This window comes from Talpa europaea (genome assembly GCF_964194135.1).
Source record: "Talpa europaea genome assembly, chromosome: 9".
NCBI lineage: Eukaryota > Metazoa > Chordata > Mammalia > Eulipotyphla > Talpidae > Talpa > Talpa europaea.
In genome coordinates, this window is record NC_140076.1 from 92,129,905 (window position 1) to 92,146,153 (window position 16,249).

At 43.2% G+C, this 16,249-nt stretch overlaps 1 protein-coding gene across 7 annotated transcripts in view; it reads left to right on the forward strand.

Moving 5' to 3' along the window:
- TENM2 (teneurin transmembrane protein 2) overlaps positions 1 to 16,249 on the forward strand; it is a gene marked incomplete at its 5' end in the record, with an annotated part of 889,116 nt that overhangs the window by 527,616 nt on the left and 345,251 nt on the right. The gene's annotated exons all lie outside the window — the stretch shown is intronic.

The window sequence follows — 16,249 nt, forward strand, 5'->3', positions numbered from 1 at the left end:
CACTTCCCGGGTGCCCGTGCTGGTGTTATCTTAACTAGGAGGTGAAGCTAGGTCTCCCTGAGGACCTCATTTTAAGTAGCATCCAAATCCCAGCCCCCCACCGCTCCCGATTCCCCTAACCGTTCTGTTTTTCCCTGTAACACATATGCACGTGCACACATATATGTATCTGTGTGCCTGCTGATACATATATTTGTTGTTAGTTTTGCTATTATTCACTTGTTGGTTTTCCTCTCTCCGCTTAAGAACATAAGCTCCAAGAAGGCAAAGATTTTGTTTTTTTTTTTTTTTTCATTTCATAGCCACAGCCCATAAAACAGTCCTTGACATGCATTAGACACTCAGAGAAGGAAGGAAGAAAGGCATGATGGGGAACAGGGGAGGGTGGTAGAGAGAAAGGGAGTGAAGGATGGAAAGGAGAAAGAAGGGTTTAAGAACCTCTTCTTAGGATGACTAATCTTAGGAACTCTGATGGAAATTCCCTACTAACCCTTTAATCTTCCACACAATCCCTTATTACAGCCTCTCCTCTACTGAATACTTTCACACTTCAACCTCTTATTTTTAGCTTAAGTGCACATATGCTGGCTCTTTGCTTAAACAACGTGGATACTTTGCAGGGATCATAGAGAAACAAAGGTGGGAAGGAGCCCACCCTTTCTGCCTAAACATTGACCAGTTACCCCTCCCACACCCACTTTGCCAAATGAGGCAAGAAAAAGCATCCTTACCTCCCAGGTGAACATTAATTACTGTTTGCAGCATGCTTTGAGATCCACAGATGAAAGCAGCCATAAAAGCAAAAAGTGTTATTACATTGCAAATGGTTATAGGCTCTCATTTAGCTCTGGAAACTGATCAAGCGGGAATGTTGAATCATGAGACTAAGGTTGGCCAAATATTACACTTGTTATAATTAATTCGAGCTTAAGCTTCAACACGGTGACATCTTTCCTTTAAATAAAGTTAAGTCCTCTAAGGATGCATGAATCTATATGGGTCTCCGTTTTCAACTGGGAACTAAAAATTCTCAGTTATGAAGAAGGCAGGATGGGAAATAGGCATCTGACTTCTGGTAGGGAAGAGAGACTGGGCAAACGGCTTACTTTTGAGACATCTTCTAAATGATCCCCTGTCTCCTCTACCCCTAAGGAGCAGTGATAAGAACATTCACAAAATTATGGGTCTTTAGAATTGGAGCTGTGTTTAAAGCTCCTATAATCCTACTCTAACCAAATGCAAAAAAATCTCTATAGCTGTTCAGGTTTACTTAAATAGTCTGTAAGATGGGGAGCTTTTTCCCTATGAGGAGCCAGTGGGATGTTATTCAGCCGCTATTGTTAGAGGCTCCTTGGGTGGTTGGTGTCCATTGTGGCCACAAATAATTATTAAACATTTTCTATGAGCAAGTACTTTGTCAGGTGCTTTGGGAGATAGAAAGATGAAAAACAGCAACGCTAAATAGTGCAGATTCAACAACCACCTAGAGCACTGCCTTTGCCTAAAAGAAAGCCTGACATGTAGTAGTTATTCAATAAATGTGTCAAATGAATGAAAGAGTAGGTTGCACTCTAGAAAGAATGATGAAACACATGCCTAAGGAACCGTAATACTAAGTAGAACTTATATAAAGGAGAGGCATAGATAAATGAAGCCCACATCAGAGATCCTGCCTCCTTTAACTTTCAGCATTCCTAGAACTGACATCTGAAACAATTTATAAAAGTCCATTTCTTTTTCCATGGCTCATGGTTCAATTATTTGAGGGTTTCTACAACTTCTCTTACCTCTTTTCCAGGCTCAAGAGCTGTGGGGCCTGTGACCTATTAAATGATTTCTATTCCACCCATCAGTCTGAATTTCCTCCCCTGGGCAACTCAATTTCTCAACTAGGCTCTTAAGATGATGTCAGCTTCCAATGGAATGGACCAGCCAATCCAGTAGGGACTATAGTGGTGCTCTGTTTCATCTGTTTCTCATACTGTCTCATAAAGCAAAAACCGTTGGGTCATGGAACCCTTCTTTCTTGGGACATATGTTTGTATTTTGAGAAACTAAGCATAGTTGAGAAAATAAGTGTATAACATAATATGTTGGGGTGCTTCTTTTTGGGGAGGGGGTAGTGATGGGAACCACTTTTACACATCTTGTATTAGAATTTTAGAAGTGCAGCCCATAAATAGGATAAAGAAAATCTGTTTTCACATCATCCAAACTTAAACCCTGGGTTTTCTATCCATCCTTCAATTTGAATATCATTAAAAAGAGTGTAATTTAGTAGGCAGAATCTTGCACAGAGCTCACCAATTCCCTGTGTGGTCTGGAAAAAGCCACTTTCTCACTCTGAACCCCAAATTTGTCATCAGAGTGAAATGGTTGGTCCGGATATCATCTGAGATTCCTGCTAGAGCTAGCTTTCAATGTTTTTAGTCATAGCTTTCTTTGACCTAATCCAGATCATCCCCTAAATTGTACTAATCATAGAGATAGCTAGATGGCTGCCTTAAATAGAAGCTTGGCAAAGGAGATAAAGCAGCAAGGCATCCCTTCTCCCAGCTTCAAAGACCTACCTAACATGGCAGAACTAAATTGTGAAACAAACATGAACTACTAGCCACAATTGTCTCTGTCTTCCTCTGTACAATATGGTGAGTTTTCATAGGAAAAGACCTTAAAAAATAACCCCCATGATGGTGTTTGCTCGTTGCCCACACAAACTCATTAGGTCACGCCCCAAATTGCACATCATTGCATCACTCGACATACAAATTCATCCCTCACCTTAAGTCTTTCAACATTTCAGCCCTGGTTGCTAGCGGTTTCTTTCTTCACAACTATGAGTACTTGAAAACAATGTCAAAACAAATCATTTCCTTTTTCATCCCCATACAATCACTATGAGGCTATGCCTACCTTAGAGTTTTTGCCCTCATCTCTTTATTTGCTCTCCACTTCCTTTCCTTCTTTCTCCTCCATTAAGTCCCTCACCTAATTCAAAGCCCCCCCCCCATGTGGGGTAGAAGCATCTCAGCATGGGGGAGGGGGGGAGGGCAAAGAACCCTTTCCTAGAGCTTAACTGCAGTTTCAGAACCATAGAGAGGGATGCTAGGTGGGGAGGCAGGGGGATCCATTTTAGTTGGTCCTTGCTGTGAATTTTGAGGCTCCATTTGGAACCCCACAGGTGGTGGAGATGACAAAACTCTATAAAGAAGCTCTGCAGTAAGAACCACTCTCCCCAGAGCTTAGGGGCCATCACACACAGAGAACAGATTGCATCTGGGCCCGGCTGCCATCCTAATGTCGGCCAGTTTGGCATTTACCTTCCCTCCCCAGGCTGACCTCCGAAGATGGGGGCAGGCTCTGGGGGCATTGTTCTAACCGTGCAAACGCTGCAGCCATTGTGTCGCATGGGATTGCTGCCGGTTCCTCTCCAGCCCAACACTGTAATTTTATCAACTCTGGCTCAGAGAAACCTATATTTATAATGCTAATTAGGAGGGCACACATTTAATTTGAGTGGAAGACTGTATCTTGCTGAGCCTGATAGCACAGGGCTCAAGCGACAGCAGTCAGAGGCAAAGCAGGCCTTTCTCCCTTCTCCAAGTATTTGAAACAGGGCTTACTCTTGCCAAACAATTTCTCTGTTGGATTAAAAAGAGAGAGAGAGGAGAGGGCTGAATATGCTAGAGCTCAGAAAACTTTGCGTTTATCTCCCGCCTGCATAATATATTTCTCTGTGCACTGAGAAAACATGCCTCTTATGTTATCTAATTGTTTCCTGACACATTTAGCAACATTTCACACTCTTTAAAGTGACATTAACATTGCTGACAGTGGAGGTGCTTTCATTAGATGGGCTTTGAATTGCAGCCAGGATGCACTGCAGGTCTTCAAACGGGCTTGTAAAAGGCAAGAAAGGCATTATTTATGAAAATAGAGACTTGGCCAGCGGTGCCCTGTGGGTGCGTATTAATTTTGCTGATTCTAGTCAATTTAAGAATGCATGTGCATGTGCGCACACACACACGCACACACATAAAAGAGCTTCTCATGAGCTAAACTAAAATACCTCCGTTGTCCAGCAGGTCACTGCCTATGTGGGTCTCAAGGGACATCGCTCCTCCATCTTTTCAGCCATAACACAGCACTGTGCTATTCCAGGCACAAATCAGTAACTTTGCTCCTGGTGGTGGGACTCAGTGAGTGCATGACTGGTGTAAGTGGTCAGGATGATTTGCATGCTCCGGTTGTGGAGCTGTTTGTCCTCCTTCTTTTCCCCATCATGTTTCCTCTTGCCCTGGGAAGGCTGCTTTTCATGTCTTCAGCTATCTGCATTGATGCGCGGTTTTCCCTGGAGGGCGTTCCAAGTGAGCCTTCAGAGAACACTCGCCTGCAGGCACCTGCCACTGCTGGGTCTGAAGAGAAAAATTTGAAGATTTGCTCTGACCTTCACAGAGAGAGTTAACCACATTGGAGACAAAGAGGATGGTGCACGGTAGAAAGGAAGGTTGTGGATTTCTCCTAGGATGCAACCTCTTCTGTGATCTCAACCCCATGATTGAACCCATCCTTGTTACGTGGGCAGAATACTATTTAGAAATTGTAGAATTTTCGATCTGTGGGAGGACTTCCTACAGATTATTTCATCACCCCCAGCCTGCCACTCCTAATCTGCCTTTGCAGTTGATCCTAGTTGGAATGAGTTACTCTTGTCTCTTTCCATTTCTAATGTTGCATGATTGTATGTGGCCACACCATGCTTCATCACAGAGATCTAAATTCGTGTCTTAGCCAGCTGCATAACTTTGATCTAGCAGCCTCAGTTCCCTCATCTTTAAAATAAGGATAATAATAGTACCTTCCAGATAGTATTATGAGAAGCATTGTATAAATTCTAAAGCATGAAACACGTGATGCACAATGGCTAGAATATCACAAATGCTCAAGAAATGTAAGTGGACATTAGTCCCTCCCACTGGACCAAGGGCCCCGCCTTAAGCCTACCTGATGCTGTTCATGGCACAGTCCAAACGCATGCATGGAGTGAGGCCTCCTGGTGAGGGTGAGTCCCACAGCTATCTGCCATAAGCAAACCTGGCCTCAGAATTCCAGTACTCTTTCTAACTATACTGTAAGAGGGAGCTTTTTTCTGTACTAGACAGTGACTTTCAAATGACTGTTGAGGGGAGGAATAAACTAACACATGTGAAATCCATGTCTTCCTACAATGCTAAACCAGGGACCAATCTTGTTTATATTTTTCATTCCAATGTCAAAACATTGCTATATCTTTGAAGGAGAATGTTCAATGTTTCTGTGGGTCATGGGGGGTTAGACTCCAAGATAGCTAATCTTTGCCCCTTTTCAAGGACTATTCAGTAAGGAGCAGGTGGGGTACCCTGAGTGTGGGCAGCAGAGAGCTGAAATACAAGGAGCATCTGCTGCCTGGAGTCCAGAGCTTTCTTTGTCATCCCTAAAGCACAGAGCAAAACACAGATTTAGTGTTGAGAACTGTTTGCTCTCATCAGACAAAGCTTTGAAAAGCCTTCCAATAATGAGATTGAAAACAATTACCATTTGTAGAGCACTTCACCATTTGCAATGTACTTTCATATATGTTATTTCATCCTAGAAGAGGGATATCACATCTATCTCACATCCTTCTTATGGATGATAATAGTACTTACCATTTACTCCAGAACATTTATCTGAATGTCTCATTTAATACTTACGGTAATCTGTGGAGTATGTTTACACACATTTTTGCTTATCAGTTGAGTGCAGAAAAGTTAGGTGACTTGCCAAAAGTCACTCAGCGAATCAGAGGCAGAGCCAAGATTTGAACTTCAGCCTGGTTCCAGTGCCAGTGATATTGTCACATCAGTGATCAGTACTTTGTCATGACAAAGGTTAATAGATTCCATTGTCATTTCTCATGCGGCATGCCATGCGCTTTAGCGCCAGAATGACTGGGCTCACATTTTCCCTCCAAGAAGGATTACCAACTTATCCTTCTTGCACGTCAGTGTGCTTGTCTTTGAAATGGGAATGACATTTCCCATCCTGTAGGTTGTTATAAGCATAGTGATAATAATAGATGTAAAGGGCTCAGACAGAATGTCTGGTATCATAAGAGCATCATAAACCCAGTGATGGGTGGCACTGTTGTTTCCATGTACCACAAATACCAGAAGTAAACATAAAAGTGAGTAAGAAAGATTTCCATGTCTTAGAAGATGTTTCCCAAGGTATCTGTTTGAAAACTAAGTTTTGGCCCGAGCATACAGCTTCTAGAAATCTTTATTGCCCAGGTTTCCCCCCAACTAAGCTCTCTTGAGAGTGTAATACAGTCCCCAGGAAGGCAAGGAGACCACCCAGGTATCTTCTGTGTGTGGCCCAGCTGGGTGTGCCCACGCCTAAGGGACTGCCCCCCACGTGGTTAGCGCACTCACACGTGTGAGCCTGCACAGCATGGAGGCACATCTCCCAAGCTCCTTCACTAGAGTGGACTCACCTCTCACAGGGGGTAAGTTCTGAGGTCACCTGATGAAGCCCACGCTCTGCTTACACTGCCATCCTGGGCAGTCCCTTAGAAAGGGGTCCTGGGGCCTCCCTGGTGGTACAAGGGATAAAGACAGCACTTTCAAGTTATTGCCAGCCACTGCAGCACAAGTTCAATCCCCGGCTGGCCAGGGAGCTAACCCACATGGTGCAGCAGACCTTTCCTGCTGCTCCCCTCGGCAGTGTATCTCAGCAGTTCTGCTCTCCACTCTCTGGTGAATCCTCTCCAACCCCCCACCCCGCCCCGCTGCATCTCTGGTCTACATCCCAGTTCTTGTATACATAAATAAATAAATCTTTAAAAAAATATACCCACAGTCATTTTTTCCTCCAAGGTTGTCACACCCAGCTATGTCTTCCTGTGAGAGTGGATGAAATACTGACTTTATGTTCTAGCTACTTGATTAATAGGACAAACACATTCAAACTCAAAATAAATTCTTCTCACCAAGATACTGACACACTAAGAGGTACCTAAACCCTAAGACCAACAGTGCCCAGCAGTGGAGTCAATACCACGTGTACTTGATGCATCCAATTCGTGTTTATGGAGTGATTTTTATCATCGACCAATCAAACTACTATTTATTGTGTACCGTCTGTCGCCTGGGAGCTGGGACACAAAGACGGAGAATCCACAGCCTTTTTCCAGCCACTCATTGTCCATGAGTGAGTCATACATTTAGACAAACAAATAAGCTCACGTCTAACTGGTACAATAATAGACGTATGCCCTGCATACTAGTGGGTAAGGTGATGAGGAAAGTTGTATAAAGAAGGGTTGATGCAAAGCCTACAGGAGAAAGCTGAGATTGCCAAGGAGGAGGGAATGCCTCCCATGCACCGGGAGGGATGCAAGGAGAGAAAGATCAATATAAGAGTCTGAATGGTATTGTGCAAGTAGTGGGGAGTCTTGGGAGAGTTCAGAAAAAAAGCCTGATGTTAGCAAATTTGTAGCTTCATTGGCCATTGTATGGAAGGGAAACACCAAAATCCATACTGTGCTATCAGATATGGTAGCCACAAGCCACATGTAGCTATGTTGACTTAAATTAATTAGAAAGGTAGTTCTTTGGTTACACTGGCCACATTCCAAGTGCTCAACAGTCACGTGTATTAAACAGCATAGACACGGAACATCTCCATCATCACAGAAAATTCTGTTGGCCAGCACTGATCTAAACAACACATTACCAACATAATAATGTCAGCTCATATTAAAGGACCTAGGAGGTGTAATTAAGATGCATGCGTGGGGCCTCCTTAGGGTTGTAGGGGTTAAAAATTTCAGATCTGCGGCCTTAGTTCGATCCCTGGCTAGGGAGCTAATCCATGCATGGTGCAGCAAAACTCTCTTGACTTGCCTATTGCTCCCCTTAGCAGTGTATTTCAGTAGCTGTGCCTGTTCTGCTCCCCACTCTGGTGAATCTTCTCAATCCTCGCACCTCTGGCCTATACCCCAGTTCTTCTCTGCATAAATAAATATTAAAAAAAAATAAGGGGACCTCCCTGGTGGCCTAGGGGTTAAGTCTCAGTGCATTCACTGCTACAGCCTAAGTTCAATTCCCAGCCAGGGAGCTAACCCACATCTGGTGCAACAGACCTTTCCTATCTCACCCGCTGTTCCCCTCAGCAGTGTATTTAGGTATATCTGCCTGCTCTGTTCCCCATTCTGTCTCTGGTGAATCGTCTCACCTCCCACACCTCTGGCCAGCACCCCAGTTCTTCTATGCAAAAATAAATAAAATCTTAAAAAAAAGAGTACTTGTATAAAGGGATTTCTGGTCAGAAAGTGTTTGAGCATCCATTATCTTTCATTAAATAATAGAGTCACTACAGGTAACATGGATTTTGTGTCCTCAAAAGGGGAAGCTGCATAGATTTGCTGCATGTCCCTCATGAATATGAAAGGGCTGACATTAGAAAAATACAGAAATCATATTTCAAAAATAAACTCTACCCTCCATTTACAGCTTAATCTATATTTGACACCTTCTAAAGTGCAATGCTGCCAGGAAGATGTGATATATAAACATGAAAGTTGATAGTGAGACCCAGTAACAACACCCCAAAACATAGAGCCCCAAACTGTGAAGACAGTTCATGCTCAAGCTCCGGAAAGAGCCCCTTTAACTGGGGCAAGTCCAGCTGCCCGCCAGCCTCTCCATAAATTATGTATAATAGCTTGTGTGAAAATCGGAATCATTTTGCCAGGGCCATCTGAAAATGATTTGTTTTCAAGAAAATTCTTAGCTGGGCTTTGCTGAGTTCAGTGAAGTGTGAGTGAAGAGGACAATTAGGTCTTCTCCTGTGAAAATAAAAACTTTCAACAGGATGATGTGGCATAGAGCAAACCCCGTTACAATGATCTCGCCTCATTGAGAAGACATCAGAAGTCATGAAAATTCCTGGGTGAGGTTCAATACCCTGAAGCTGAGCTGGAACATTCTGCCTGAGTAGCTTTGTAAAGGCAAAAGGAGGACCAAGGAGGACCAAGCCTGGTCCTCACAGAGAATGGCAGCTCCACCTTCCTCAGAGAGGAGTTAGACTTGCTTTCAGGAACTCTCTGGTTCTCTAACTTAAATCCCCTAATAACATACAAACTTATTTGCTTAATGTTTTCTTGGGTGGTCAGAAAGACTTGACTAAAACAAAATTTTCACTTCTATATCTCTTTCATTCTTCTCCATTGGGTAAAAAAAAAGAATTACTTAAAACTTGACCATGGAGCAAGAAGTATCCTTTATTTCAAGTTATCACAAAGTCTGACCCAGGATTTCTTAGCCTCCTCTATTGACATCCAGCCTCAGGGTGGATCATTCTTTGCCATAGGGACTGTCCTGTGCATTGCAGGGTGTGAGCAGCTTCTCTGGTCTCTACCCTTTAGAGTCAGTAGCATTCTCACCTGCCTCTCCCCCTACCATACAAATTGTTTCAACGAAAATATCTTTAGAATTTGCCAAATGTCCCCTAAGGAGAAAATTGCCACCTGTTAAGAACTGATTTGGCCTAACATAAGCAGCAAGCTACAGAGACTATAAAAACATGATATAAATAAATAGATATACATACAAATATATATATATATAAACATGTATCTATTTTAATTTTAAGATGCTATCTACATTGAGGTCATTTTGCAGTCTATAGTTATTATCAAAATTACTGTCTTTGTTCTCTTTAATTTAAGATACAGGAAAGAAATTAAGTCTTTCTCACCCTACCCTAAGATCAGTGTGGTATATATAAGTTCCAATGACAGCTGGACGGTGATCTGAGTTTCTTTCCACTACCGAGAACAGAAAGCTACTGTAGTAACAAGTAGAGAGCCATCTGTCTGCATCCCCCCCACACTTTGATATCCACAATAGTTTTATAAATAGATTAGATACCTCCCTCCATAAGTGGTTTCTCTGGGACCCCATGTTTGATTCCTTATGATTTATCAGGAAGTCAGCTTACAGAACATGAAAATTTCATCATTTTGGAGGCAGATGATCTGGAATCTATTTCCAGTTCTACTAAATAACGGTATGGCACTGGCCAAGCCATTTTCTCACTTAGACTTTGTGATTTTGGTTCTAAGTGATAAAAACCAACTCAAGCTAGCTTAAAGAAAAAGCAAAACAAAATAAAGAGTAGGTGGAAAATAAGTGATTCACAGATTGAAAAATGTTGCTTCAGGTCTGGCTGAATCCTGGTGCTCTGCCAATGTCATCGGGAATTTCTTTTCCTTCATCTCTCATCTGTGCTTTCCTCCATGTTAATGCTAATCTCAGGCAACCATTCCCCTTGAGTCACATCGCTCCAGTCTCACCATCTCCCAGAGTCAGCCCCAATAATGATAGCCTGTCTACCTGGGCACAGCCATGCACACGCTAAGTGCTTGTGAACAACTGGAGCCAAAACTACAAACTTCCTTAACTCCATCTGGGTCTTTTGCACCTACTGTGTGTCAAACACAACTCTAGGGAATTATCTATGTTTTCCCCAGTCTTTACAGTAATATGTGAGGTCAGTATTATTATCACCAGAGAGTTCCAAATAAGTGTTATAAGTTGTTCAAATCCACACATAAACTGGCAGAACTCAGCCTGCCTCCAAATTCTGTGCCCTCTGCTCCTCACCTGGTCTTGGAGGACTGCTAAAATAGGGTAAGCTAAGAAGTTTGGGATCGGTTGCACAGGACAGACAAATATTTCTGGCATGAATACAAAAATAAACACTGACAAGAGACAATTAGGTGACCACATCCATTGAAGTCCAGGGCTTCACTTGGGACAAAAGTTTAGGAATTTCCTGTTGTCATTTTGGTAATTTTCAGACCTTAGTTGATCTTGGTTCTGCCCCTGGGGTGTATTATTAATATACCTGCATCTCTAGATGGAATATTGTTATGATATTTGTGGAAAGGGCATAAATGAACCTCTAAGCTTGATGCTAGGCACGCACTGAATGACTGAATGAATGTAAGGTGGTTGTATGGATGTTCCCTTCAACTGGAAATAGAGAGACCAGATAGAGTTGCCATTGGGGTGCCTTGTGCCTTTATTTTGGTAGCCTGGCTGCCACACCCCCATGCCTTGATGAACACATCATCTGTGTGCAGAACTAAACAGAACTTGGAAAATCTGGAATGCCTTCCTGAATAATGTTCTGATGGAACTTAAAACAAGTTGGAAAAGAATTCATTAGATACTAAAAAAGGGGGAGGGTAATATCCCAAGCATTGACATTATTTTTATTTACGCACGTATTTATGTACCTTTCCTTTTAACGCGTTCAAAAATAGAGACACAACCTGAAAGCATGTGGGGGGAAGTGAATAATTTAGTGAGATTCTTAATAAACAACAAGCATTAGAAAATAGCATTAGGAGAATTGTTTAATTCCTCTAACCAGCTGTTTCACCTATGTTAATACAGTCTTTTTGCAGTACTCAACTTTAACACAGAAGTCATGTTTTTATTCAATCCTTGAATCTACAAAGTTTTGATTCAGGAACCACTTTCTCTCTGTACAAATGAGTGTTCCCATGTCAGTGATGTAGGACTTTCCCCAGGAGGAGCCTGGTTTCTGTCAATGGTTAATCACCTCCTGTGAAATGATCTCTGTGGCACATTCCAGAAGGGGACTCATAGTGTAGGGTTCCCATCACAGCCACTTTTGAGTAATCACTCTTGTCTAATGTGAGACATAACAGAGTGAGCCATTTTTGCTTGGTTTTGGGGATCAGACAGCCTGGGTTCAAACCCAGCTAATTCTGTTGCTTTCTAAAACATAATTTTAGGAAAATTAGTCTAAGCCTCAGTGTAATGACGGGTGTCACCTATAACGATGGGAATCTACACTGCTCATAGAAAAGTCCTGAATGTCAAAAAAGAAAAACACCTGTCGGATACTCAGCTCAGTTCTCCGCACAACATATAGTTGGTGATGATGTCATTGAACTTATTCTTGTGGATGTAATTTTTCCTGGTACTGCTTTTTTCATTTGTCTTTTTTTTCCCTGAGCATCTCTCTGCTCCACAAAATACTCTGAGACCCTTCACTATGTAGATCAGTTACACATTGTCTACACAGAACATGTTAATATCTCTCAGTCATGAATCTTTTGAACACAAAGGATCCAGTTTTTTTTAAATACATTTTGGAAATTGATCTGCAGTGTGCCCTCTATCATAAATTGGTGATTATGTAAAAAACAGTTGTGTAGAGCAGCAATTTCATGGGGAATATTTACTGCCTTGGGGATAGAGAGGTGATTCTAGCCCTTTAATCTTGGATCGGAGAACTAAATCTGAATTCAAATCAATTTACAGAGAAAAAATGGTACTGTAATTGAGATGTGGGAGTCACCGTGATGTTGTTTCAACCACGGATGGTGTAGGGTCAAGTTTTCAGGTGTGGCTGAAATGGATGATGAAGCATGGAGCATAGCTCCCACTCCCAGACCATGGTTTTTCTAATTGTCAGTCATCCTTCATTGCAACCAAACTGTCCTCAGAACCCTTCTTAGCATGATGTTCCAAATAGCCTCTCCCAGTCAACCAGCTACCATGGACATGCTTCACTGTCATTCTTTTCAATTCCCACATTTTCAGAAGCTGAAACTCGTCACAAAATTGTTTTTATTTGGAAAGAGATATATTAGTAAAGTTTGAATTAGTCCCCATTTCTTTTTAAGTCAGGGGAAACCCATTCATACAGATAATTAGACTTTGATTTACATGGGGATTTGGAAAAAGCACATACACGCCCACACATCCACAAGACCATATGAGTTTAATGAATGGCATATTGCTGCCTTTGTATGTTTCTCCCTACTTTGCAACAGATCAATTAACCCAGCTTTCTTTATATTTGCCAGGGACCCTATACACATTCAGAATGAAACTTCAGAAATAGTTTGGGGGTCAGAAAGGCTCTGTAGGGCATAAAGTGAGAACCAGGTATATGCAAGCCCCTGGTTGCATGCCTGCCCCATGCTGGGTATTTCTGCAGGAAATCAGGGTCTATACAGTGAGCTTGTGTATGTTCCAGCATTCTCCCCTGTACTTTGGAACCTGTTGGTGTCTGTACAGATGGTATCTGTCAGTTGGAGTAGTCAGGGGGAAAAATGTAGCATAAGCGAACAAAATTAGCAAATGACATAGCAAATAGAGAACAGCATACAGTTTGATTGGGGGCAGATCTAGGGACTGAGAAATTTCCAAGTAAATGGTAGGTACCAGCAGCAAACAGAGCTTAAGGAGCTACCAAAGCATGGCATGAAAGGGGGCAGGGAAATAACAGGAATCAGACAATTCTGTGATGTGTGTTTCGGTACACCCAAATAACCCTGGCGCTTTCATTGTGTTCTGACGGCTCTTCCATTGTCTGTATTTGTATAAATTAAAAAGCAGTTCTGTCTGTATTCGATGAAATGAATTCATGCTGAACCAAATTTCAAAAAGTTCATGTAAAGAATGATTTCACAGCAACTATCCTATCAGGCGCCTGGAAAATTGCACTTGAACTTCAGTTCCACCTCAGTCACTCAAAGTAATTTAGAAATTGGCTTCCAGCCATCCTTGTTCTTCAACACTTTCAACACGCCGTTTCAGATATGCCTCAATAATACAAACCCTAAAGCCCACTGACTGTGAGTTAAAGCCTGTTCCAGCCGGAGCCTCGCTGCTTGGTGCACGTCAGCACCCACTTCACGGAGTCTGGCCGGGATACCTCCTTGTTCTGGAGCCTTGATGAAGGTGGTGGGGTGGGGAGCTTTGCCATGTAGGGGCCACTTTGAACTTCATAACAACATTGGAAGAGAAACTTTGAACTCTGCCAAATAATAGCTGCTGTAAGTGGTTTTTCAAAGAAATATACTTATTTGCAATCTTGAGCGTGTCTTGAAATTGGGAGATGGGAAACTGGAATCACCCCCTCCTCTGAGGTCACCTTTTTTGTCACTATGTCCTTTGGGAAGGTGCCATGGAGAGTGGCTGGCAGGTGGATTCGGGACCAATCAAACCCTAGTTGGATGCCTGTCCCCTGCTGCTTGCTAACTTTGTATTTTCACCGCTCTGTGCCTCAGTCTCCTCATATGTAAAATGGGGATGATAATAATGCTAATGTCATCAGATCACTTTCAGAATTAAATAAGAGCATATATGCAAAGTGGTGGCACAGGGACAGCAGATAGGCATGTGTAAAATCGCTAGGGGTTTAAATAGTACTAACAATGGTAACTATTAGTGGAGGTGACTTAGGGAGAAGGTGATTTCCTTGTTTGTGCTGATTCGGATGTGTTTAAACTACCTTTGCCAGCACATCTGGCAAGAATATCACTGTTGATCTAGCTCCAAAGCAGTTTTGAATGAATTACAGTTTTCAGATCCAACTGCATTTGAGCCATTGATCCATCTCAGGGATGATTCTTGTTCAGTTGTGTTACTGGTGGGAACCCCAACATCTAAGCTATAAGGATATCACATCTCCTGTCTCTTCTGCCCCTGGCACCCTCAGAGATGGAATATGCTAGTGCAGCTGTTGGTTGTGTTTCCTCTCACTGCAATTCCCTTTCCTCTTCTTTTTCAAAGACTCCTCAGGTACCACCTCTCCCAGGAATCCTTGTTTGACTCTCCACCTCTTCCTCTACCTGGCAAGGGTGGGCCAGCCCCCATTGCTGCCCCCAGAGTGCCATGTCCTCACATGGCACCATTCCTGCTCCTTAGTATGTGGTACTAAGGTGACATATTTACCAGCTGGGCCCAACGAGGTTGTGCGCTCTCTGAGGGCGGGGATGGTGTCTTGATTCATTTTTTCTTCTGGCATGGCCAGTATCTGGCTGAGTCGACGCTTGATTGAACCACATTGATCTATCAGTATCATTTAATGCACTGAGGGATAGATCAAGAAATATAGTTATAAAAATAGCAATGAAAATATGCATCCATAGAAGGTGACTGAAAATGTGTCCACATAGGTTGTATATCTACAAGCAGGAAAGCGCCTTTCTTCTGACCCAAGGCCTTGCCTGTCTGGGTTAAAACTTAAACCTGGTTTTTGAGTCTGTTTTCTCAAAACCTTGTCATTCTGCCCACACCCTCCACTCAAGGGCACATCACTTGGGCTGCTACTCTTGGAGGAACCTTTTTCTGAGTTTCCCAAATGCACAAACCAGCAGGAAAGCAATTGTGAGGGCCCTGAGATGTAGGGGTGAATCAGGCAATCATCTTCAGTCAGCAGTTTGGCTGCCAGGAGCTAGCTCCCTGCCACGTGAGAAGTGGCAACAGCCGCCCGGGTGGGAGGAGATCTTCTTGACCCGGGAGCAGCTCCCAGCCACAGCCCACCCCCTGCCAGGCTGGCATGCCTCCTCACAGCTGTGCTGCTCTTTGTAGGAATTCTCCCGTGGTGCCCCCAAATCCCCGTGTTGAAGAGACCAGGGACGTTGGCCAACTTGCCAGCATGTAAATGTTCTGCCCTTTCCACCTCTCCTCTGCCTCTACTCCAGATTAATTAGTTTGTTTTCAGTCAATCTTGTTTATTTGTTCGTTCATCCAACCAACAGGTGCTATTCTCTAGGAAAACACTGAGGATACAAGGAGAATAAAATAGACAGAAGTCCACTTTAGACAATAACAAGGGCTACAAACTTGGACAAGTTAATTGGATAAAGTGGATGGCAGCTTTTATGAAGGCAGGCAGGGAAGGCTTGAGTGAAGAGAATGAGCAGGCTGGCGAGTAGCCATCCATGAGGTGGTGGCGGGGGAGAGCTCTCCGCAGAGAGGAGACAGGAAGAGTGAAGAGGCCGAAAGTGAAACTGCTTGGCGTGCCCAGGCAGCGGAAATAAAGATGGACTCTTCACGTTGACTAGAGATAACAGGCAGGGCTGCTGTTCGACATGAGGCAGGACACACAGGTGGTGGGTGCTAGAGAAGGCAAGACTCGAAGGTCATCCCAAGGAGTGTGGGTTTCTTCCCACATGCAGTGGCAAGCCATGGGAGGTTCCCAACCAGGTGAGGGATGTGGCCTGATTTCTGTCTTTCAAATGTCAACCTGGCTGCTACAGAGAAGGGAGAGGTTCACCAAGAGATGGGAAGTGCTCCTTCTGCACCATTGACAGGTTCTTGGGAGCTGCAACTTGAATGGCATATACCCAAACCAGGTCCTCTGATAACATTGTTTCTTTCAGCACCAACTG